General features: G+C 36.5%; 1 protein-coding gene across 5 annotated transcripts in view; it reads left to right on the top strand.

Annotated features, from left to right (window-relative positions):
- Window positions 1-1,647, top strand: part of C10H4orf33 (chromosome 10 C4orf33 homolog) — an 84,993-nt gene extending 83,346 nt beyond the window's left edge. For all 5 annotated transcript variants that reach the window (XR_007137546.1, XR_007137544.1, XR_007137545.1 and 2 more), the window contains one exon: window positions 1,382-1,647. The gene's annotated coding sequence lies outside the window, so the exon portion shown is untranslated. The remainder of the gene's footprint in view (window positions 1-1,381) is intronic.
- The last annotated feature ends 24,296 nt before the right edge of the window (window positions 1,648-25,943 follow it).

Raw genomic sequence — 25,943 nt, 5'->3', positions numbered from 1 at the left:
ATAATTTGATTATATATTTACTTTCAGCTTTTATCTACAGTGAGTTGTGAAAGGGAGATAAAAGATTTAACAATAATTCTTAATTCTTTTTTTAATCTTGGAAAAATCTTCATTGTGTTTCTGGTAATAAGAATAAGTAGCTCAATTCAAAAATACATGAGATTTTTCACCAAATTATTTTAAAACTTTTTCTTTTTTTTTCTTTTTGTCTTTTTTGTTGTTGTTGCTATTTCTTGGGCTGCTCCCGCGGCATATGGAGGTTCCCAGGCTAGGGGTTGAATCGGAGCTGTAGCCACCGGCCTACACCAGAGCCACAGCAACGCGGGATCCGAGCCGCGTCTGCAACCTACACCACAGCTCAGGGCAACGCCGGATCGTTAACCCACTGAGCAGGGGCAGGGACCGAACCCGCAACCTCATGGTTCCTAGTCGGATTCGTTAACCACTGCGCCACGACGGGAACTCCTAAAACTTTTTCTGGTTTACACTATATCAGACTGTACTGGGCACTTTATAGGACTATATGGTTTCTATTTGCATATATGAATAATAGTAGTAACATTGCTGCTGGTAGTAAAAGCTTGCAGACTTTGATAATCCATAGGTAAATTTCATTTTATAGGAGTGTTGTATGAATGAACATAATTAGTATTCAGTACTTTTGTGTGAACTGAGTGTTTTGTAGTAATCAGGAACTCACAGAAACTACCAATAAGACATAAAGGGATACTTTTATTATTGCATGGTGAACCTTAGATTCAGACCATCTCGACATGTCTTAAAATGTGAATTCAAGAAACCTCTCAAATAAACGTTTTTAGGTGAGATTTGAATTAAGAAAATAATACATTTTAGGAGTTCCCGTCGTGGCGCAGTGGTTAAAGAATCCGACTAGGAACCATGAGGTTGTGGGTTTGGTCCCTGCCCTTGCTCAGTGGGTTAAGGATCCGGCATTGCCGTGAGCTGTGGTGTAGGTTGCAGACGCGGCTCGGATCCCGCGTTGCTGTGGCTCTGGCGTGGGCTGGTGGCTACAGCTCCGATTGGACCCCTACCCTGGGAACCTCCATATGCCGTGGGAGCGGCCCAAGAAATAGCAAAAAGACCAAAAAAAAAAAAAAAGAAAAAAGAAAATAATACATTTTATTTATGTATACATTTAATCATTAGCTAACATAGAAAGAATGGTTTGAACATATGTTTTCAAACAATTTTTAAAGTAATTAAGGCACAAAACATGTTTTAAATTTTATTAATGAATAAATAAAATTTTATTAATGAATAAATAAAATAAAATTTTATTTACGAATAAATAAAATAAAATTTTATTTAATGAATATGTATTGAATACTTAAATTTGATTTTTTTTCTATATGACCCGAAGCCATCGTATTGAGTATTTCAAACCTTTCAACCTGGAGTGGATTGTGGGAGACAACTGGAAGCAGCAAGAATCAGAACTGTGGAAAGAGCTTTGCTGTGATCCTTTACCTTCTGACAACCTGGGTTATAACTCATAAAGAAAGGCACTTAACAAATAGAACTCTATTCACTACCACCTCAGTTGGACAGCTGAAGTAAAATCATTGTTTGTTACCACTGTAAATGTTCCAACAATGTGCCAGAAATAAATCATTTAATTGAGCATGACTTTTATCCTTTATCTTTTACTACATAATGACTTTTTTAAATAAATGATAAGAGAAAATAATTGTTAGGGTCCTTCTTTCCCATCAACTCAAACTTCCTGGCAAGTTTTCTGTTCCCTGAAATAGATCTTTGGAAAATCAAGAAAGAGCATGAGATGTTACAATGCCATTGAGATACATTGTATAATGCTGAGACCTGAAGTAGAAAAATGAGCTGCTGCAAATTTTGCCCTAAGAACATTTCAGTGCTTTGGGAATACATGGAGGTGAACATTATAGCTTCTACTCAGTGTTACACTTTAATACATTATTTAATTTCTAAACTTGACAACTTTCGGATAGGGATAGCAGGAAGGTCATCTGTTAGAATAACCCTAAAATACTCTGAACACTATTGACTTAAGGAACTAGAATAAATCTTTTAGACATTACTTTATTAAATGTTTGGGCCCTTGTTGGATTCAGGAATATTTTATATGTTAAAGTTATATCTAGTCTTCTTTCTTCAGCTACCAACACTTCCACTGACTCTCTAAGGAAGTAAATTGTTTATATTGGCAATGATAGTTGATTTTGAGGAGTTCCTGTTGTGGCTCAGAGGAAATGAATCTGACTAGCATTCATGAGAATGAAGGTTCAATCCCTGGCCTTGCTCAGTGGGTTAAAGATCCGGCATTGCCATGAGCTGTGGTGTAAGTCACAGAAGCGGCTCAGATCTGGATCTGGTATTGCTGTGGCTGTGGTGTAGGCTGGTGGCTACAGCTCTGATTCGACCCGTAGCCTGGAAACGTCCATATACTGCGGGTGCAGCCCTAAAGAGACTAAAAAAAAAAGTTGATTTCGAGACCTTCAGCTTAAAGATAGACAGTTTATTTTCCACATCAGCCTTTGAATTGGGATGGTAAGGGAAAGAAGAACAAGGTACTAACACCAGACAGTTGTCATAAATAACTGTTGGCCAAAGATTCTTATGTTGCCTCAGAGAGACGTGGAATATGATCCTGAGAAATTTGCCTTTCCTGTCTTCTTATTTGCCTCTCTGGAAACAGTTTAGATTATTCATAAGTTAAAATTTGTTCTAAAAAACACAGTGTAATTCTAATCTGTGGAAGCAGATAATCATTTCTAGGGATTGCAAAAGTAAATATTCCTAACAAAACAAAAAACAATAATAGCAAACAACAACAAAAAAGCTCAAGATAATTTAATGAAACTTATATGAAGTATTCAAGTCCTGAAAGAAGAAATGAGAAAAACAAATTCCATTATTTCTGAACATACTTCTGATATAAATCTCCAAATTCCCAACACTTCACAATATATTATATGTTAAGTTTGAAAATGTACTCCAGGTTAAATATATGGTGCAGTGAAATTTAAATGTGAAACCACCCCCTTCCAGACCACTATCCTTCCTAGCTAGAGTGAAAATAGCATTTTCACTTGTCCTGATTCATCAAAGTCTGGTTTTTAGGTGTTTTGATGATTAAATTTGTCTGCTGAGAGGCCATCAATATTATATAAAGGTTTTTCTGCAGGGCTGCCTTGTCGTACACTTCTGTAAATGGGAGTTTGGGAACTTTAAATGAAAGAGTATGTAAAGTTTTCGTTGCTGAGTATTATTAACCAAGGGACTCTGGATTAATTTAGCAGCCAGGTCTGTTCTTTCAGCCATAAGCCATGCTGTCAGAGAAACTTAATTACACTTTAAGTGGGATGCAAATGAGTTGTGACACTACATCATTTCACATGAAAGGTTCATTACTTACATTAACTTGCACAATGCTTGCTCCTAAACCTAGACTCATTACAATATTCCTGGGATTATTTTTTTTTAAACATAGCTAAATGCAAGTAGGGTTTTAACTTTTAATAGCCTGTTTCTTTCTTAATATTTAAGACTACAAATGTTCACTTTATTAAATGATTATAAATTGAGCTACTAGATACATAAATGTATTAGGGCTGGCAAGAAAAAAAGTACTCTATCATTTGTCTGCTCAATAGCACCTTCTCAGGACCAGGTTATTCCTTAAAGTAACTTTATGTCGATAACTTCTTTAGCGTTAATATCCATGACTTGAAACAGGAGATTTAACAAGCTTTAAGATCAAGAGTCTAAGGAATTTTAGGGCTTAACATATTTTTCTGAGGATCAGTTGGGCGACTTGGGATGAGGAACTAAACCAATGTAAACGTACAAAACATGTTTCATATTGATAATTGAAACCTTGAGTGACAGGAGTAAATCAGTCATAACTAAGACAAGGTGTTAGGACAAGTACAAATGATATGTTTAATCCCATTCTGAAGAAATAATCAAATGGTCCTGGAATTCTAAAGGGAGAGAAAATTCAATTTAGACTCATCCTTCTATGCTCTGATAGGGTGATGAGAAAATTTTAGGGAAAATTAGTTGTTTCTTCTTAATCAGCATAATCAATCAAGAGTGCTTGACAGTTGTTCTTAAGGATATAGGTAGTAGGAAAAACAATAATAACAAACTCTTATTTTCATTTGTTATGCTCGTGACAAAATCCTAAGCAATTTACCTGTATTAGCTCACTTAATATATGCAAAAACCCTATGAGGCAGGTACTCTGTCCCCATTTTACAAATGACAAAACTGAGAAAGAAGGGGTTTTAGCAAGTTGCCCAAAGTTCCACAGCTGAGAGAGCCAGCATTCAAACCTACTCAGTCTATATTTAAGGCCCATGCTTTTAACCACTATGACACCCTGCCTAAATTACATGGGGATTTTATATTTATGAAATATAATAGTAAAATTTTTTAATATAAATTAATGATGAGATCCAGGGAAATCATAGGGGAGAACAGATCTTCATTCTGTTGAGCAACATGATTTTTTAAAAAATTGAAGTATAGTTGATTTGCATTATAGTTGAGGAACATGATATTTTAGTGCTATCATACTATTTCTGTTTATGCAAGTGAATTCCTAGAGATTAGAGTCAAAGGTTATATAATTATTTATTATAATTTATTATACTAAGCTCTAAATGCTATTTCATTTTAAGTCACAAGTCTGTCTTTTTTCTCCCAATGAATAGCTTATGGTATTTATTAAAAATTGATTTTTATACCAAATTGGAACAGATTTGGAAACAATTTTTCATCTGCAAAATTATAGAATAAGTTAAAATCATACAATGCACTGAGCTGCTTCACTACAATTTATTTAAATTGAAGTTTATTAACTAGTACGTTGGTGTTTGAAAGAATTATACAATTTTTTAAATCCAAATTTGCTTCCTCTTAACATAGCCATTCCATCTTTTTTCTTTTTTTTTTAACTTTTTAGGGCCACACCTTTGGCACACAGAAGTTCCCAGGCCAGGAGTCCATAGTAAATCTACTCCTAAATTGAGGATAACATGTATGCAATGACATTTATATTCCCTGTTGTAGGTGCCATCAATTTATTGCCTTTCAGCTTTGAATCCATCCTGCATTGCCTGCTCTGTAATAAAGAAGCTGAATCCTATAATCATTTTTCATTTGCAACAGGCACAGTGTTAAGCTAAGACAATAGAGGGCAGTGGAGAAACACTGTAGAAGGAAGGAGTTTATCTCCCTGTTTGCAGTGTTTTCTGTTTGTCTTTTATTTGCTTCTACAGCATGTCTTCCAGCAATGCATGAAGGTGTGTGTGTGGGGGGGAGCATCCAGCTGTACCACACCATATTAATACTCCTAGACCACCCAGTTTCTTGGGGAGCTTCCATTCATGACTCTTACTGATGTCTGTCTCACTGCCAATGTGAACACCATGCTGCCTGAGAGAAATATTCATGAAAATGCATCTGAAGTTGAAGAATATTAGCATTTTAAAGGTAGAAGAATCCTTAGGAGTCATCTAATCTAAGCCTCCTTTCTGCAGAAATCCAGAGATGGTTCTTACATGTGTTGTCACACCTTTTATGTAGCATGTAACACTTTAAAATCTTCCCTTTCAGGGTTTATATTTTAAATAATAACACTGTTTATAACTATTTAAAACATTCAGTTTGAATTGCAAAGGATCTTTATCTTGAAATTCAATGAGAATTTACTGAATTTCTACAAATTCTCAGTGTTTCATGGACCATATAAGAATGAAAAAGAGACACTTGCTTTGTAAGCTAAAACAAAATATGAAACCCCATTGAAGCAATAAATCAAGATAGAACATGATAAAACCACAAGAGTTATGCAGCAAGAGGCTGGGGTTTATATTTGGGGCAATCAAGAGTGTTTTCATGAAGATGACAGACATTTAAAGAGGCCATGAAATGGGTATGGTTTGAGAGTTGGATGTGAGAAGTGTGGAATAAGAGTATATGGATAGTTTAACACATAAGCAAAAGTTCAAAAGCAGAAAAATACTTCACTTTGGAATGTAAAACACCCTCTAGCTTGTTTTGCTGTGGGCATAGGCCAGTGATGGGACAGTAGTGGAAAAACTTGGCAAAATAACTGATTTTTTAATTCCTAATAGAACATGACAAATAATATTTAAATGAAAATCAAGAAAACGTAAGATGAGGAGTTTCCTGGTGGCCTAGCATTTAAGGATCCAGGGTTGTCACTGTTTTAGTGAGGATTTAATCCCTGACCCAGGAATTTCTGCATGCAGCAGTCATGGCCAAAAGAAAAAAAAAGAAAAGCAAGATGAGATGAGTTGAATAAATGAGTTAATCATACTTATATTCATATAAATTAAAATACATTAATAAATTACGTGAGTTAAATAATAGAAAGCAACCAAATTCATCTTTTGCTCTGAAAAAAGATCTTTAAAAAGGCTAAGAAAGAGCTAAACTATTTTGGATGTGACATTAATATAAAGATTTCTCACTGAATCATATATGGCAAATTTGGTTTCATTTTTAGTAATCCTAAACTTATCTTCTCCCCACTGAATTGAGTATTAAACATAATATCTAATATTGACATATTAAAATAACTTAAAGAGCTTCATTTTTTGGATAGTGAAGATTAGATGACTTGAACAGCCTTCAGTTATTAAAAACTTAGAAATACTAGACAAAATATAATAACTATTCATTTAAATGCTCAGAAGGCAATTTGAAAAAAATCCCAAGAGAGATAAATGGTGAGGAAACAAAGCCTCAGAGCAAAAGCTGATGTGGCAGCTGACTTGGGAGGTAGGGATGGGGATAGGGGTTGTTTCCATCTCTCAGTTATCAAGAATTGGAATGTAACGGCTCTGTGGGGACAGAAAATGATGGTGTGGATCCATAAGTCTGGGAGTTGAAAATGAAATAGAAAATAAAATGGAAAACTATTGAAGAGTTGCAACACCAGTGAATAAGTCAAGGAACTAGAAAAATATCAATTCACTGGCACAGAGAACCAGCTAAGCAACTTACCAGTTTCAGCCTGAGCTGGGGGTTGGGATAGCAGAATTTTCCTCTGAGAATTTACAAATATAGTTCCGCTTTCACATTCATTTGGTGCTCAAGTTTACACTATCTAGGTGGCTTATACATTGAGAAATTAGCCTAAAACATGATGTCAGCTGGTGATATCTCTGGGAACTCTGGGTTGAAGCAACCACAAAATAATGTTGGAAGTCAGGCTTCATAGAACTTAAAGCATTTTTTAAAAATTGAAGTACAGTTGATATATGATGTTCTGTTAAATTCTGCTGTACAGCAAAGGGATTCAGTTACATATAAATATGCATTCTTTTCAATTATGGTTTATCATAGGTTATTGAATATAGTTTCCTATGCTATAACCATAGGACCTTGTTTACCCATTCTATATAAGCTAATTTGCATCTGCTAACCCCAAACTCTCAATCCATCCCTCTCTTACCCCACCTCCTCTTGGCAACCACAAGTCTGTTCTCTATGTCTCTGAGTTGTTTCTGTGTTATAGATAAGTTCATTTGTGTCATATTTTAGATTCCACATGTAAGTGATATCATATGGTATTTGTCTTTCTTAGTATGACTGATTTCATTTAGTATGATAATTTCTAGGTCCATTCATGTAGCCACAAATGGCGTTAGTGCATTCTTTTCTGTGGCTGAGTAGTATTCCATTGTATTTACATACTACGTCTTCTTTATTCATTAGGACATTATGTTGTTTCCTTGTCTCAGAAATAGTTGTTCTGTGTATTGTAAATAGTGCTGCTATGAACATAGGAGTGCATGTTATCTTTTTGAATTTGAGTTTTGTCCTGATATATGTCCAGGAGTGGGATTTCTGGATCATATGACAACTCTTTTGTTAGTGTTTGAGGAACCTCCTTACTGCTTTCTATAGTGGCTACACCACTTTGCATTCCTACCAACAGTGTAGGAGGGTTACCTTTCCTCCAAACCCTCTCTAACATTTGTTATTTACAGACTTTTAAATGATGGCCATTCTGACCTGTGTGAAGCGGTACCTCATTGTAGTTTTGATTTGCATTTCTCTAATAATTAGTGGTATTAAGCATCTTTTCATGTGTTTTTTAGTCATCTGCATGTCTTTGGAGAAATATCTATTTAGGTCTTCTGCCAATTTTTTCGATTGGGTTGTTGTAACCTAGAGCATTTTGATGAAGTGTAGAAATTTTTTTAAGAGGTTGGAGATACAGATTAACTTCAGACTTTGTTAAGTCAATTGGTTATTGTAACCAAAAATGTGTTTATAGATTATAACATAAATAAAAATCAATTCCAGATGGATTAAAGATCCAAACATAAAATGTAAAACTAAACTCCTTTTAGAAGAAAATAAAGAGAAAAATAATGTTGACTTTATGTTATAAATAGAGTTCTTCAACAAAATCCAGAAAGCATAAACACCACTGGTTAATTTAAAAAATTTTCTGTGTATCATAAGATACTATAAACACTGTTAGTGAGAGTCTAAATTAGTATGATAACTTTGGAGAGCAAATGGAGATACAAACTTGAAGATGTGCACAACCTTAGAACCTAATAATTCCATTCCTACACATATATATAATCTAGGGTCACTTCTTACATTATGTAAAAGATACACACACACACACACACACACACACACACACACACACATGAATGCTTATTGAAACATTTTTTAAAAAATTGTAAACAAATGTCTATCCACAGGAGAGTGAACAAGCAAATTTTTCACATTCATTAAAATAGAACAATTAAAATTATGAGTTAGAGAGTTAGAGCCAAATAATTAGTGTAATATTAAAAATATAACCTTGCAGGAGTTACCATTGTGACACTGTGGTTAACGAATCTGACTAGGAACCATGAGGTTGTGTGTTGATCCCTGGCCTTTCTCAGTGGGTTAAGGATCCGGTGTTGCTCTGAGCAGTGGTGTAGGTTGAAGACGCAGTTCAGATCCACTGTTGCTGTGGCTCTGGCATAGGCCGGTGGCTACAGCTCCGATTAGATCCCTAGCCTGGGAACCTCCATATGCCGCGGGAGTGGCCCTAAAAAAGGCAGAAAGAAGAGAAAAAACCTTGCATATATATAGCATAAGTAAAATATGCTACTATTTTATAAAAAATAGGCAAACACGGAGTTCCTGTCATGGCTCAGTGTTTAACAAACCGAACTAGTATTCATGAGGATGCGGGTTTGATCCCTGGCCTTGCTCAGGGTTTAAGGATCTGGCTTGCCATGAGCTGTATTGTAGGTTGTAGATGTGGTTTGGATCTGGTGTGGCTGTGGCTGTGGCCTAGGCCTGCAGCTACACCTCCGATTCAATCCTGGCCTGGGAACCTCCATATGCTGCGGTTGTGGCCCTAAAAGACAAAAAGACACATACACACACAAAGAATAGGCAAATGCAAGATATCACTTATTGTATATGCATACGAGTTTATATAGTAAAATTATAAGAACGTGATTAGAAATGATAAACATCAGCTTTAGGAAAATGGCTGTTTTTGAGAGGGAAAGGGAAATGAATGGCATTTTTTTCTGAAATTGAGTGTGTTTAAAAATATTTAAAGCTGACAATTAAGGTGATGCCAACAAAATTTTCAAATGCTTGATGAAGCAGACATTCCATCCAGAGAACTGCAAAATGAGGTAGAAGGTAGGAAGCAGTTATAGGGTAAAGAATGAAGTACAAGAGAGAGGAAAACAGAAAATATGTCATGGGTTGGGGCCCCGTAGTCAACCTTGTTTGGAGTAAGAAGGAAAAAGAAAATAACTGTAGAGCCTAGAACTGGCTTAATATTTGGGGGTTGGCTGATTGGCTAGACTGCGTTTCTGGCCAGTGGAACATTTATAGGAACAAGAAAGTTGTTTAAAATTTGTTGACTTGGGTCTGGGGCAGGAGTGGCCCCTGTTGTGGGTCTAAAAGTTATTAAAACAGGTGGTAGATGTTTATCATATCTATACTTTCAAGTATAGCTGAAATATTTCATAATATTAATTAAAACAACTAATGACAGCATCTTAATATCATAATTTTAATATTGAATAAAAATTATCACACTGGCCTGCAGACAACAAATTTTCCCAATATCCATTGTGGGCATGATTTTTAAAACTATGTAAATCAAAACATTAATATTAAAGATAGCCAGAAAAATTATAAAAATATAGATAAAATCTTTGAATATTCTAAACAGATAATATCGTTGGTTAATATCCCATGGGAATGAGGATGTTTTGAAAATACAACCAAACATTTTTGGACTTGGAAAGATTTTTAGAGTTAATGTCTCCTCTTTTTTCACTTTATTTTTTGATAGATGATAAAGCCTTAGATGCACAAAGATCAAGTAATTTACTCTAACTACTCAGTAAAGTAGTCAGAATCCAATTCTTTTGTTCCCTAATCTAAGGTTAGATATCAGTACTTTAGACTTCCTTCTTGCTAGATTATGTATTTTAAAATAAAAGGCAACCTGAAACTATACTGATTGTTATCCTTAATAACACATTCTTCCTTTAATTTTTTCCCTCATTTCATGCACACACAGTTCCAAGTTTCAGTATGTAACAAAATTACAAAGGTCAATCAATAATGGAAAATGCACTAGAGTGGCAGTCTTTCAGAACTTTCATTTTGTACATTACAGAACATAGATAACAATGGCTCATTAACCATGAAATCTGGGCAATTTGTCAAAGAGATATCAGTGTCGCAAAGCACCATTTGACTCAGCATTCTAGTCCTCCCCACCAACTCCCTACCTGAAAACTAAATAATAATCTACCACTCCAAGCAGTGACCTGAAGTATGGGTCTTTCTCTCCATTGGAGAAGAACATTAGGAGGAAAGGTTCTTAAATGTTTTGTTCTTATTTCAGAACCTCAGCAAAACTGCTTGTCTGCAGGTTTTCTGAACAATTACCATAAGACCGACAATCTCACCTCCCTTAAGGGCAAAGAAAATGTAGCCAAGAATTTCAGGCCTGAAAAATGACATATACATAATCATCACAGTCCCACCAGCAGCCTTTAATCTGCTCCCTGCATTTTTAACTGTCTGGGAATCCTATTTTAAAGTAATTTTCTCTTCTAGCAAGAATATCTGGTTCTCCACACAATGATTTTTCCTAAAAGAAGATTTTAGAAAGCAGGTTTTGGGGGAAATGTTAGGATTTTCCAAGCCTTTGGTTACTTTTAGACAAAGCTGCTAAAAAAGTCTGCTTAAGTTAAAACTATTTGGGCATGCAATGAGGCAAACCTCCATTTGTGGTATAGCATTAACAAAGTGAGTATCTTTAGAACTGAGAATGGTGGTGATGGTAGTTTGTTTGTTTTTAAATGATGCTCAAATGTTTTAGACCTGTACATGTACTAAGATGAAAAATAACTGCAATTGGAGAAAAAAACAATGGTTTAAAACAGTTTGGAAAAAAAGAAAGTATCCCAATAAATCACTTGTCATTGTGGATAATAGAATACTGCATCATCTTCTATCAGCAAGAATAAAGGTTAAAACACTGTGCTTGCTCTCTAAACTCTGTGATCTTGCTGGCATATTCAATAGTGGATTCCATCATTATTGTCTCTCTGGTAATGGAAACACTTTTCTTTCCTGTAATTGTTTATAATTCTTGAAAACTCTTAAGGAGTGTCATCTGCTTTAATAAGTAATAAATTCTCTGCTGAATGGGTTGAGAGATAGCAATAATAGGAAAAGGGAAGAAAATTTCTTTTCCTAGCAAGTATAAAATGTTGACAGAGTGCATCACAAATTATTTAAAGCATTTTGCGTTAAGAAATGGAGTTTCAGAAAGAAAGATTGTCTTGGTATGAAAAATGATAGGTTTAAAATGCAAGGGTATAGCATTGAAAACTTAATTTGAAAACCTTGAGTCATTCCATCTAGACCATGATCAGCAGCAATCTATCACTCAGTCCAACCATTAGTCCTTCTGAAGTTCATCTCCTGACTGATCACCTTTTAATCTCTTTTGCATCACTCCCATCCTCTCTTAAAATTTTTGAAGATTTTATTTAAGTAAAAATTGTGCATGCACATCATTTATGGAGTTGAAATATGCTGCCAGGTTTACTACAAGTCATCAGTCTTTGGATATGCCTCCCACTATTCCTTCCACCCCAGAGGCACCCTTTATAACCCTAAGGTGATTAGTTAACCCCTTTTATATTTAGAGTATAGTTGGTTAGATATTTAGTGAACACATGATTATAATCAGGTAAATGCTGTTCAGAGAGCCAAGTCAGGTAATTAACTATGTTTACATTAATTTTCCTATACAAGTTATGGTTTTCCTGGGGGGGGAGTTGTCTAATTTATTGTTTTGTTCTTCTGTGTACCTATTATTAATTAAACCTCAGATTGGAGTTCCCTTCCTGGCTCAGTGGAAATGAATCTGACTAGTAACCATGAGGACATAGGTTCGCTCCCTGGCCTCGCTCAGTGGGTTAAGGATCCGGGAGTGCCATGAGCTATGATGTAGGTTGCAGATGTGGCTCGGATCTGGCGTTGGTGTGGCTGTGGCGCAGGCCAGCAGCTACAGCTCTGATTCAACCCCTAGCCTGGGAACCTCCATATGCCCAGGTGTGGCCCTAAAAAAAAAAAAAACCAACCAACCAAACAAACAAACAAAAACCCTCTCAGATTATCTGCAGTTGTGTAAATCTCCTCTCTGTATGTTCAGATGTACTAGGCATTCTACGGATTAGTCTTTTTGGAGTGAAATCTCCTCTCTGTATGTTCAGATGTACTAGGCATTCTACGAATTAGTCTTTTTGGAGTGATTTCTTCCAGTCTGGGCTCTCTCCCTCCATATCTGGGGTACAGCTGACATTCTGGGACTTATTTACCATCAAGCTGGAGATCCCTTCACTTTCTCTTCTTGGTTTGATCTCCTATTTTTTCTATCCCAGGTCTTCCTTATTGTTGATTTGTTCTCTTATTTTGTAGAATACATCCAAAAAATAGCTTTCACAGAAAGTATATTTGTGACTTTACATGTCTGAAAATGTTTTCATTCTACCCTGAAACATCAATTAAGCCTTTCACATTTTATCAAGGTAAAATTTTTGTAGAGTAAGCTGCGCAAATCAAATGTGCAGTTTGATGACTTTTAATATATGTATATACCTGTATGCACCACCCAAATGGAGATATAGAACATTTACATCAGCCAAAAGGTTTCTTAGTACCCCACACTGGTCAATACTCTTTAGCAACGCAGGATCCAAGGTGCGTCTGTGACCTACGCCACAGCTCACGGCAATGCCGGATCCTTAACCCACTGAGCAAGGCCAGGGATCGAACCTGCAACCTTATGGTTCCTAGTCAGATTCATTAACCACTGCGCCACAACGGGAACTCCTATATTAATTCATATTATTGAGTTTACCAATGCTTTCTATTTTTTTGTACTTAAATTACATTGTATAAATAAATCACAAAATATTGTGTTATATTTTCTTCTGGAAGCTTTAAAAAAATTCATGTCAAACATTTAGGTTTATGATCTACTTAAAATTAATTTTTTTGAATAGGATGTAAAGTATGGACCAAGATTTATTATTATTTTTTTCATATTTGTGTTCAATCTCCAGCATCCTTTACTGAGAAAAACATCATGTGCTCCACTGATTTGCAGTGATACCTTTGAGTAAATCAAGTGTATATTTATGGATCTTTTTCTGAACTCTGTTCTATCCTGTTGATCCATTTACTTATCCTTGGACCACTGACATAGCCTTGATTGCTATAGACTTATAGTGAGTTTTGATATCTAAAAGTATAAGATCTCAAGCTTAATTCTTCTTCAAGTTTGTCTTGGCTATTCAAGGTCCTCTGCATCTTCATATAAATTTTAAAATCAGCTTGCCAGTGTCCACCAAAAAACCAAAACAGCCCTTTAGTGGATTGAGAAAGTTCTGTTGTATTGCTAGTTTGCTGAGTCTTTATCATGAATAGATGTTGAATTTTACCAGTTGCTTTTTCTTAGTCTATTGATATGTTTGTATTGTTTTTCCCCCTTTATTCTATTGATGTGGTAGTTTACATTGATTGTGATTACGTTCAAATGTTCATCCAACCTTGTAGTCTGGGAGTAACTTCTGTTTGGTGTTTATATCTCATCTTGTTAATATATTTTGGTGGATTTGACTTGCTAATATTTCACTTAGGATTATTTAATTTAAGAGAAATATTGGCCTTTGATTTTTCATTTCTTGTATCTTTGTTAGGTTTGGATGTTAGGGTTACATTAACTTGACACTTGAATAGTAGTTTAGTTGGTTATGGAATATTAGGTTGGAAATAATTTCTTTCTAGTGTCCAATGTACTCTTTTTTTTTAATTACTCATGAATTTTATTACATTTACAGTTGTGAAACAATCATCATGACCAAATTTTATAGCATTTCATGTCCAGTGTACTCTTGAGTAGAATTACATAATTATGGTTTATGTTGTAGCCTATGTATCTTCATATGTTTCTGATATTTAACATTTCACTATACTGTGCCTTTGGGTCTCTGTTTTCATTACTCTGCTGGGAAGTAAGGTATATTTTAATCTCGAAACTCAGATCCTCTAGTTGTGGGATGTTTTCATGAATTACTTCACCCATAGTGTAGTAGGCTTAATAATGCTCTCCTGTCCCCCTCATGTCTCCTCACCCAGTCTCAAGATGTTCATGTCATAATCTCTGGAGCATGTAAGTCTTATATGGCAAAAGGGGCTTTGCAGGTGTGGTCAAGTTAATTATCTTGAGGTAGGAGAATTTTCCTGGATTATCTGGATAAGCCTGACATAATCATAATGGTTCTTATAAAAGGTATGCAGAAGGAATGAGAGTCAGCGAAAAGGCCATGTGGTGACAGAAACAAGGTTAGAGTGATTTACTTTGAGAATGGCAGAAGAGAATTACTTGTTAAGGAATATGAGTCCTTTCTACAAATAGGAAAAGGCAAGGGAATGAATTCTTTCCTAGGACCTCCAGAAGGAACCAGCCAATACCTTAATGTTAACCTAGCGAGACTGATTTTAGTCTTCTGATCTCTAGTACAGTCCTGAAAGTGAATAAGTTTATGTACTTTTAAGCCACCAGATTTGTGGTACTTTGTTACAGCAGCCATGCAAAACTGATACAAGTAGTTGTTTCCTCTCTCTTTTCTCTGTACTCTGTTTGTGGACCTCTTATTTTACTATAGCTTTTTGACCTCACTGGCAATTTTCTTTATTGCCAGTGAGGGGACAATTGGAAAGACTTCCTAGAAGGTCATGCACATAGAGACCAAAAAATTAGCGAGTATGTTCGATACAGAAGACACAGCCCCTGCCAGGCTCTGAAGTGGTGGGCATATTTTATAGACTGAGAAGTTCAATGTGGCTGAAGTGGAGAGTAAGAAGAAAATGGGTTAAAGTAAATCTGGAGAAGTAATCAAGAGCTAGGTCACTTAGAACCCTCTAAACCAATTTTAGGAGATAGGGAATTTCTTCTAAGAGAAGCAGGAGACAAACAGGAAACTTTAAGATTTACTTTGCATTTCAGAAACATTTATATTTCCCTGGGGGAATGGATTAAAGTTGGTCAAGTTTAAGAAGGAGACCAGTTGTAATAATCCAGTTGGAAACAGGGCTAGGGAAGTGAAGAGTGGGAAAAGTAGTTAGTACTGTAGGATGTTAGGAGGTAGGTTCGGGAGGATAAAGGAGTGGGAGGAATTAACAGAGAGACACAGCAGGGTTTGAAGGAATTGTTCAATAATGAGATAAATTTTGGTTATGCTGAGTTTGAAGTGCCTACAGGACATCCATGTGAAGGTACACGTAAGACCACCAGACATAAACACACTCTATAGCTCCCTGCTGGGTTCTGATCATATATTCTCAGGCATAAACACACTCCATAGTACCCTACTGGGATTCAACATAAAACTAGACCCCTTGGCATGGTACACCTTTCCATTCTCACCACAGCACATCTTTCTGGCTTCATCCCTTAGTAACAGCTCCTAACTTCTTTAGCTACTTATTCACACTTCTTTATGTCTCCTTATCTTTACAAATACTGTTGCATATTTGACCCACACTACATCAGGATCTTTGTGAAACTGAGATTTGTCATTTACTGCAACAAAAATCCCTCACACCAGGTACTTGTGAGGATGGTATCCTTTACTGAAGATTGTGAGGGGTTACAGAGAGCTTGTATTACACAGTACACAGGCTTCTGCCCTCACATTGCTTACTGCTTCTCTCAGCCACTAGACCTGTACTGTTGGATACTCCAGCCACTTACCCTTTGTGGTAGCTCTTGAGCATTTTAAATGTAGCTATTTTAAGATCAGATGTGCTATAAGAATAAAATACAAGCCAGATTTTGAAGACTTTGAAAAAAAGAACATAAAATATATTGGTAATGATTTTCATGTATTGAAATGACAGTGTTTTGGATATATTGAGTTAAAGTATGTTATTAAAGTTAATTTCATCTTTCTTTTTTTTAATGTGACCACCCAGACACTTTAAAATTATGTATTTGGCTCATAGTATATTTCTACTGGACTATGCTGACCTAGATCTCTCTCCTAACTTGTCAGATTCTTCCTCTGTTATGCAAAGCAGTTAAACTCTTGAGGTTTTCTTTAAACTTGTCTACCTAATCCTATTAAGGCTTGCATTTCATGGACTGTCCTTAGGAAGAAGTTATTATATATAGCAAAAACAAAAAGTTCAAACCCCCAAACATTTAAATTTCTACTTTGGTGCTCACTACATTGTCCTGTGATTATTTTAAAAATTTCTCCTCCCCCCTCCCCCGCCCCACTAGATTGTGAACAAAGAGCACATCTTATTCATCTTTCCATTCCCAATACTGTTGTGAGTGCATAGTAGCCACTAAAAAATGTTTGTTAAATAACAGGATTGGGTTCTTTATTATCTGAAAAGAAAAGATTAGCTGAATTTAAAAATTACATTCATGGCAGCTGGTTTGTGTAAACTAAGAATAGTGGTAAACATATCTTGACGTCCTTTATGTTTCTCCATTTTCCCTCAACCTTACAGATTGATCCAGCAGTGATCACGCTAAGCTGTTCATTGCATCTTTGTCACTAAGTCTGTGCTAATATTCTTCTCTAGACATATAAGTAGAAGTAGAGAAGGACTTTAAATCAATAAAGCTAACAAATAAATAACAAGCTAGAGAAGTGGAACATGCCACTTAAGAACGTGTGAGGTGAAGGTCATATTGACAGTTTTCGGTAACTAAGTAGATTGAGTATTGATAGCAGAAGTCATTATGAAATGAACACTTACTTGAAATTGTGTTTACATAAAGTTGTCACAGCAAGTAGGTATTATAAATACCACTACAGAGTGTCCTTGAATCTGTTAGGCTAGGGTGTTAGAGCTTACTACAATTACTGACTGCATCTATAATGCCTTTAACGCACGTATTAAAGTTTGATATGCACTTGATGACTTCACACAACAGTAGGCCCCTAATGACAGAAATTTCCTGTACTTCAGAAGAAAATTTTAAGAGAGACTAAGCATAAAGTGGTATGGTGAAAATGATAATACAAACCGAGCCAGATTTCCCCAGTGGTTTAGGTACACTATGACTTTAAATTTTAAGCTTTTGGAAGCTGCATTCACTTTTTAAGGCCACACATTCAGTAATCCCAAGAGATGTCTCATGATTTCTGTCTGAGGAAGACTCTAGGTTCTAAGAGAATACATATGAATAAGAAGAGTGAGACAAATATTAGTTTATATTTTTGCATTGAATGTATTAATGTCATCATGAAACCCTCTGATATTTCAGATAGGGTGTGTATGTCTTTCTTTCAAATGAGGGATACACGCTTAGTACACAGTAGCCCTGAGGCAGGTAAATGGATGCTGCCATGAGCTTGAGAATCATTGTCATCCATGGCACAAAGAGCTTCAGGAGTTATAGCAATGTCTATGTTTTCTCTTCCTAAAACATGTTCTCTAAGAGAAAAAGAGCAATCTTAAGTCACAGCATCCCTCCCGCACCCTCCATCAGTGTTCAGGGAGTATTTTGCCCATTAAAAAATTGAGGTAATGTTGGTTTATAATGTTATATAAGTTTAATGTGTACAACATTATAATTCTACTTGTCTATAAACCACAGCATCCTCAATTCCAAAAGTCTAATTTCCATACGTCAGCATATATGGACCTCCTTTACCCATTTTGTCTCCCACCACCACTGTTCTCCGGAAGCCATCAATCTGTTATCCATATCTAAGTTTTTTGTTATGTTTATCTATTTTTTAATATTACATGTATGAGTGAAATCATATGGGATTTGTTTTCTTCATCTGATTTTTTTTTTTTGGGGGGGTCACATCCACAGCATGTGGAAGTTTCCGGGCTAGAGATTCAGCCTGCATCACAGCAGCAACCTGAGCTACAGCAATGACAACACTAGATCTCTAAGCTGCTGAGCAACCAGGGAACTTCTTCTTCAACTGATTTATTTCACTTGACACAATCCCCTTAAGGTACATCCATGTTGTTAAAAATGGCAAGATTTCATCAAATTTTTTTTTTTCTCATTTTTGGCTGCCTTGCAGCATATGGAGCTCCTGGGCCAGGGATCAGGGATCAGAGCTGAGCGACAGTTGTGACCTAAGCTGCAGCTGCAGCAGCATTGATCCCTCACCACTGTGCCAGGGTAGGGATGGAAACCATATCCCAGTGCTCCCAAGATGCTGCCCATCCTGGGGCACCACAGTGGGAGCTCCAGGCTTTCATCATTTTAAATTGTTGAGTACTATTCCATTGCATATATAAATATCACACCTTCTTTACCATTTTTTTTTTGTCTTTTTGCCATTTCTTGGGCCGCTCCCCCGGCCTGTGGAGGTTCCCAGACTAGGGGTCTAATCGGAGCTGTAGCTGCCAGCCTACACCAGAGCCACAGCAACATGAGATCCGCCACAGCTCATGGCAACGCCGGATCCTTAACCCACTGAGCAAGGGCAGGGATCGAACCTGCAACCTCATGGTTCCTAGTCGGCTTCGTTAACCACTGCTCCACGACGGGAACTCCTATCATTCATTTGTTGATGGGCACTTAGGTTATTTCCACATCTTTGCTATTACAAATAATGCTGCAGTGGACTTAGGGTATATATATATATTTTCAAATTAGTGTTTTTGTATTTTTCAGAAAAAAATACACAGAAGTGGAATAGTTGGATCATATGATTAATTCTTAATTCTTTGAGGATTGCTTTCTTAATTTATCTTTGTGCTTGTTATTAATGTACAGACATGCAACAAATTTTTGTATATTGATTTTGTACCCTGCAATGTTACTGTATTTGTTTATGATCTAATAGTTTTTTAGTGGGGTCTTTAGGGTTTTCTATATATAAAATCATGTCATCTGCAAATAGTGACAATTTTACTTTTTCCTCTTCAATTTGGATACTTTTTATTTCTTTTTATTGACTGTGCTGCCTAAAACTTTCAATACTATGTTGAATAAAAGTAGCAAGAGAGGGCATTTTTGTCTTAATGCCCTGACTTTAGAGCTTTCATCTTTTCACTGTTGAGTATGATGTTAGCTGTGGGTTTGCATTTATGATTTTTCATGGTGGTTGGTAAGCTGTTATTCTTCTGGCTCATCTCAAGGGAACACCTTTCTTATTAAGGTAAAGCTTTTGCTTATTTTGATTCTAACAGTTCAACAGATTGGTAATTAAAGGTCTTTCTTGTGTTTTTCGGTAGGTGGCGCTATAATACAAGTTTTTGGTTTCCCTTACCTGATCTGCCTTTAGCTATATTTGAGAATCTGCACTTTCCAACTCTATGACCTCAGCTAGAGGTATTGCCAGTGACCTACTCATTGCTGCTTGCACCTCCAGGTTGCTGGTGCCTTTTGTTACTGGTTTTGCTGCTGCCACTGGTGTTGCTGCTAGTGGCACCAGGATGGAGGTACCTCCACTGCTTCAGAGGTTACCTGGTTGCTGGCATCACAGAGGTGGGGGCATAGGGAGGTGGAGAGGAGCCAAGGTCTTGATTGCTTCCACTGCACCAGGGTTTTCAGGCTTATAGGCACCGCCACTGTGGGTGTAGTGCTGGAGCTGCAGGCACTACCATGGTTGGAGGAACTGGGGCCACAGGCCCTGACACCACTGCTGCCTGTTCCCTGTGGCTGTGGGTACTGTTGCAGCTGGGAGGTCAAGTCATGTATGTCACGTTTGCTGCTACAAGTTCTCTGGAGCTGTGAGCTCAGCCACCTTGGACAGGGGTATAGAAATATAAACACTGCCTCTACTGTTCCCCTCATTCTACTTCCTTTGTGTGCTCCAATCCACTCACTGTCAGGTATACAGATGTGTAGATCTATCTCTCTGGCATGCTAGTGTGTTGGGCAGAGAAACCTTTGTTGAGATATGGATGTTTTTACTGGTTGCAGATCGAAGGAGAGGGACAAAGGGAATGTCTCATGCCACCATGATGATGATGTAACCAGTACTTTGCACATTTGAAGCATGCTAAATAAATGAATATATACAAATTTTTAAAACTAACAATTTATAATGTCTCTATATCCATAATTACTTTTGTAGCAAATGCTTTGATTTTCATTGAAATGAGTAAGTTTACCAGAAACAGAAGTGAAAATGTGAATATTATCTCTATTTCACTCGTCCCAAAGCATCAGAAAGCCAACCAAGTAATGGATCTTCCTGGCAGTTTGCAGAAATCTTAGTATAGGCTGAGATGCATGGAGAACTTATTACAGTGTTACATTTTAATGTGATATTAATCTAAAGTTGAGAAAGCAAAGTTTGACGTAATAAAATTTTCTCAAATGAAAATCAATAATCCCTTCATTCAATTTTTTAAAAGTCTTCTCCGAAGAGAGAAATTTTATTGCAACACAATGACTTCATTGTTGATTTAGAGGATTGGTAAAAGCATTTATTTGTCATTCATTCCTGGATATTACAAATCTAAACAAGTTCAAACTAAAACCACGCTGTGCAGGAGAAAAACTATTGATCGACGTGGGGAAAATATTATAGTCATATACGTAACTATCCATTTAATCTCCTGGTTCTCTACTTCTTGTTTTCTTCCTTGTATCTGAACAAATAGAACTAAGCAACTAACTTATTGCCTGGAAACTGCTGATTTTTCACACTTCTCTGCTACTTTGGCTAACACATTTCTATGTTGCCCTTTGACTGGATAGTCCCTATAATAAAAGTAATATGGTAATGACTATCCAAGTTTCAAAATGTAGTATAGTTTTTTTAAAAATCCTGTATTGCACAGAGACAGAGAGAAAGAGGAGGAGTCAACAGGCAGTTTAAATGATAAGTGGACTTTGTATAACAATGGCCACAAGAAAAATATCTCAAAAATATGGAAATTGGCCACTGCAGTAAACCTATCATTTATCATGCAATGAGAAAGTGGAGTAGGAGGGAATAGTAATTTCATTCTAATGCTTCTCTAACTCAAAAGCCATTTTCCATTAGAAAAAAATTTTAGGTGTTCATAATATTCATTCTTCCTGAAATTAACAAACTTTTGTATCCTGAAACCTTTAAATTTCCTCTGTTCTAGTTGATCACTTTTGTGGTTGTGATCCAGCAAAAACCCAGAGTAAACATTTCTTCCACAGTGTTTTTCTGCAGGCATTCCATAGTGGAAAACAGAGCAAGCTGGTGGATAACCCCATAGGAGCTGGAAACTTTACTGTTTTTCTGGAGAAATTCACATAATACTCTCCACTCCTTGAAATGGTACTTAGCTATAGCACCAGTTAAACCGAATGGCTATCATTTAAGATTATTTCTCCTTCATAGATCCTAAGTGAACCTTTTATATTTAAATAATGTGATTCAGTCATTTTGTACAATCCTTATGTTTTTGGTACTGCTGCAGCACAGTGTCCCACAGTGATTAATATTTATAAAAGTCTCAAGATTTAGGACTAGAAATGGAAAATCAGATGAAGAAACTATAACTTCAGGTAGGTGATAAGGATAAGTAGAATTATGATTTGAGTCCCCATGGGTAAAAAAGTGGAAATCAGAAGATCAAATCTCTATGAAGTTCAAAGCAACCACACAGGAAGCATATGAACTGAAAAACAATAAAGATGGTGTGGAAAGGATCATGTTTCAGAAACATAGACAGGAATTTGAATGACTAAAGCCATGCTGATGGACTTTGTGGAGGAGATGGAAATTGTGTGCAGTAACAGGTTTTGGATAAGAATTAATATAGTGATCTTAAAAGATAAGTTGCATATCACTGAAGCATCTCCAAATCAAGTGAAAGCCACCAGAAATTTCATTTTGATGGCAGCTCAGATTATTCACACACAGGGTAGATGCAGTTTTCTCTTGGTTTTCATGTTTATTTTTTGGCCTGTGGCATTTTTTTCAGTTCTCTTTTCTGGCTTTGAATAGAAAAGGTAAAATACCTGATCCAGTGTCAAAGAAAAAAATGAACAGTGATAACAGAATACCCATTTTTGCTCAGGGGGTTAAGGACCCTACATTGTTTCTGTGAGGAGGCAGGTTTGATCCCTAGACTTGCTTAGTGGGTTAAGGATCCACTGTTGCTGCAAGCTGTAGTACAGGTCAGAGATGAGGCTTGGATCTTTTATTGCTGTGGCTGTGGTGTAGACCACAGCTGCAGCTTTGGTTTGAGCCCTGGCTCAGGAACTTCTATATCCCACATGTGTGGCCATAAAAAGAAAAACGAAATAAAATGAACAGTGATGAGCTCTGCAAAGAACTTTTGTTTTTGTTTTTGTTTGTTTTGTTTTATTTTGTTTTGCTTTTTAGGGCCCCACCCAAAGCATATGGAAGTTCCCAGGCTAGGGGTCTAATCAGAGCTGGAACTGCTGGCCTACATTACAGCCACAGCAACGCAGGATTCAAGCCGTGCCTGTGACTTACAGCACACCTCAAGGCAACGGTGGATCCTTAACCCACTGAGCAAGGCCAGGGATGGAACCCACATTCTCATGGATACTAGTTGGACTTGTTTCCTCTGCCACAGTGGGAACTCCTGCAAAGAACTTTAATCTCTTATCCAAATAAGGTCTTACCAAACTCAAAGAACCTGACTTGACTGCCTTCCAAAAGAAAATGCATTCAAAGATAGATCTTTAAAAAGAAGCACAATCTTTGTGTCAGTCATTTTATAATTAAGCCCTGTGGAATTAAGGTGGGTACCAGGAGGTTAGGAATCTAGATGATGGTCCAATATTGGTGTGCTCTTACTAACATTTAAGACAAAGGAGATAATGATCTGCCACATAACCCTGGAAGGAGGAAGAAAGAGCTCAGTCAGAGTGAGAAACATATTCAGGAGGTCAGTTACCTGGGCTGAATTGAATTCATCAGACATGGTAGCCTCATCTGTATCTAATGGGAGTTACTGCTACACAGTCCAGTATCCTCCCTTCCTCCTCCTCCTCCCCCAACCTGGTGCTCACCATCTCTTCATCCTGTTCTATTATTTCTTCCTAGCACTAATCTCCATTCAGTACCCTGTACACTTACTTGCTTATTTGTTTACTGACTTTCTCTGAGTACTAGGGTTTAAGTTCAATGAAGGGTAAGGATGTTGTCTTGTCATTGCTGAATCTCCTGCATGTCATGAGTAAATGTTTGTTGAATAAGTAAATCAATTATATTTGGCTTAGTTAGATGTTTAGAATGTGGCTCATATGTATCTTTTGAAAATTAAATATGGATATCTGAATAGCTAGTGTGCATAAACAGTTATACAAATACATAGATGGGGGTTAAGTCATGCCTAAAAATTTTATTCATGTATGAAATTTAAGGTTATTTTAATAGGAAATATCAAAGTGAAATTGCAAATAGCAGAGACATGGAATGTCACACATTTTAAACTATATTAGGTGCAGAAAATAACAGATGCTATTTCTAAACAAATAACTCCATTTGTAAATCATGTTGCAAGGTATTTCACTTTTACATAGACACCATGGGTTTTGGAGACAAAGACTAAGGAAGTATACTTGTGAATTGAATTTCATTTTCCTTCATTGACTGTATTTTTAGCAAAAAGATTCATTGTGATGACTTGGTTACCTCATTCAGCTTGCTCTGGGTACACCAAATGAACACTTCGGAAATCTGTTGGAAAAGAAAGAAGTATATCCTTTTTCATTCTCTTTATCATAATGAATCAAAGCCAAGGTTATAATAAGAGTGAAAAATAGAACATGAATAGCAATTTTTAAAGTAGAAGTTATTCTCTAGAAAGCTAACTCTGGGTTCTGTCAAATTTAATAAAAGCAGTTCTTAAACTATTTTGAGGTGTAGTTCAGAAGATGATTATGATATATAATTAAACTTTCCACTTAAAATATATGATAACTTTAAAACAGTGTAGTTTTTCCATGGAATGAAAAAATAAAATATAAAGCAGTATCTTTGGAAACCTCCCAGTAACAAATTGTAAATAGGTGGGAGGCAAGCTACAGCCCTAGGGAAATTTTCTATTCTATTTTATAGACAGGTGAATGAAGCACTGAAGTGTTAAACTCCAAATCATTACTGAAGTCATAAGTACAATTCAACTGCTTCGATTTTCTAAGCAACTTTAGAATTATTTCAGAAGATTAAATTTAATTCCTCCATTATGTCTTATTCCCCACACCCCCTCCTGCCAGCTACATGGGGGTAGTTGGACTAGGTTAGTTACCAAGAGACATGGAAGTAGGATGGCACTGGAGAGAATATTACATTTCTGTGAAGACTCCTAGGGTTATGCCAGACAAATTCTGTCAGCTAATGGGAGGGGGAAACATGGAGAAAAAATTGGGAGACAAAGAAAAAGATCAGGAGTTAGAGAAATACTATATCAATTTGGGAAGAAATGATGCAAAGGAAGGGTGAAGTGATAGAATCTAGGAGGTCGAGTACCAATAGGGCTGAAATTCTTATAGCTTATTTTAGAAGATAACTGGTCTCATGGTGCATGGGTAGCTGGTAAATTAAATATCGGTACAAATTCTAGAAATTGGATTTTGTTATGCTGTGATTTGGTCTTGAGAGAGAGGGAGTAATTTTTCATGTGCAGGGAATGTAAGTAATTGTGACCAGAGGATAGACTTTAGAACAAATCTCTGCAGCTCCTCTCCTCCAACCCATTTCTTGAATCTGGGTTGGTTTTGTGTCTTTCTTTGACTGTCATGTGTGGCAGAACTAATGCTGTGTGGGTTTTAAAGCTTAAGACTCAAGAGGTCTTGCAGCCTTTTGGAGTCTTTCATGTAAGGAAACTTGTCTAACTTATTAGAAGATGAGAGGCCATATGAAGAAGAACTGGGGCATCCCAGCTGACAGCCAATACCCACTACCAGCCATCTGAACATGGCTATCTTGGATCTTTTATGCCTGCTGATCCTGCAGCTAAATACAGCTGAATGAATGAGCCTGGGCAAACCAGCAGAAAATCTGCCTAGCTAGCCCATAGATTCCTAAGAAATAACAAATCATCACTGTTTTAAGTCATAGTTAGCTTAAACAAATGGGCCACATTGAGTTTGTTTTTCTTTTGTTTATTTGTTCATCCATCCATCCATATATCCATCCCACATTTTAAAAATGTCTGCAGTGTGAAGATTCAGATAGATATATTACCTTTTTTCATCTCTGCTTATACTGCACTTTTCAAGGCAATTAGAAATCTATGGGTAGTGAGTAAGAAGGACTACATTAGACCATTTCTGTTGTAAAAAGCTGAGACTGGATCTTAATGGTGAGAAGATACAAAAATTACTATTTTCAAGTTACAGTTGTCTATTCCCCAGGGACTGAAGTTCCACATTGGGG

This window comes from Phacochoerus africanus, chromosome 10 (assembly GCF_016906955.1).
Source record: "Phacochoerus africanus isolate WHEZ1 chromosome 10, ROS_Pafr_v1, whole genome shotgun sequence".
NCBI lineage: Eukaryota > Metazoa > Chordata > Mammalia > Artiodactyla > Suidae > Phacochoerus > Phacochoerus africanus.
The sequence above is the reverse complement of the archived record's forward strand: the minus strand, read 5'-3'. Positions and strand labels throughout refer to the sequence as shown.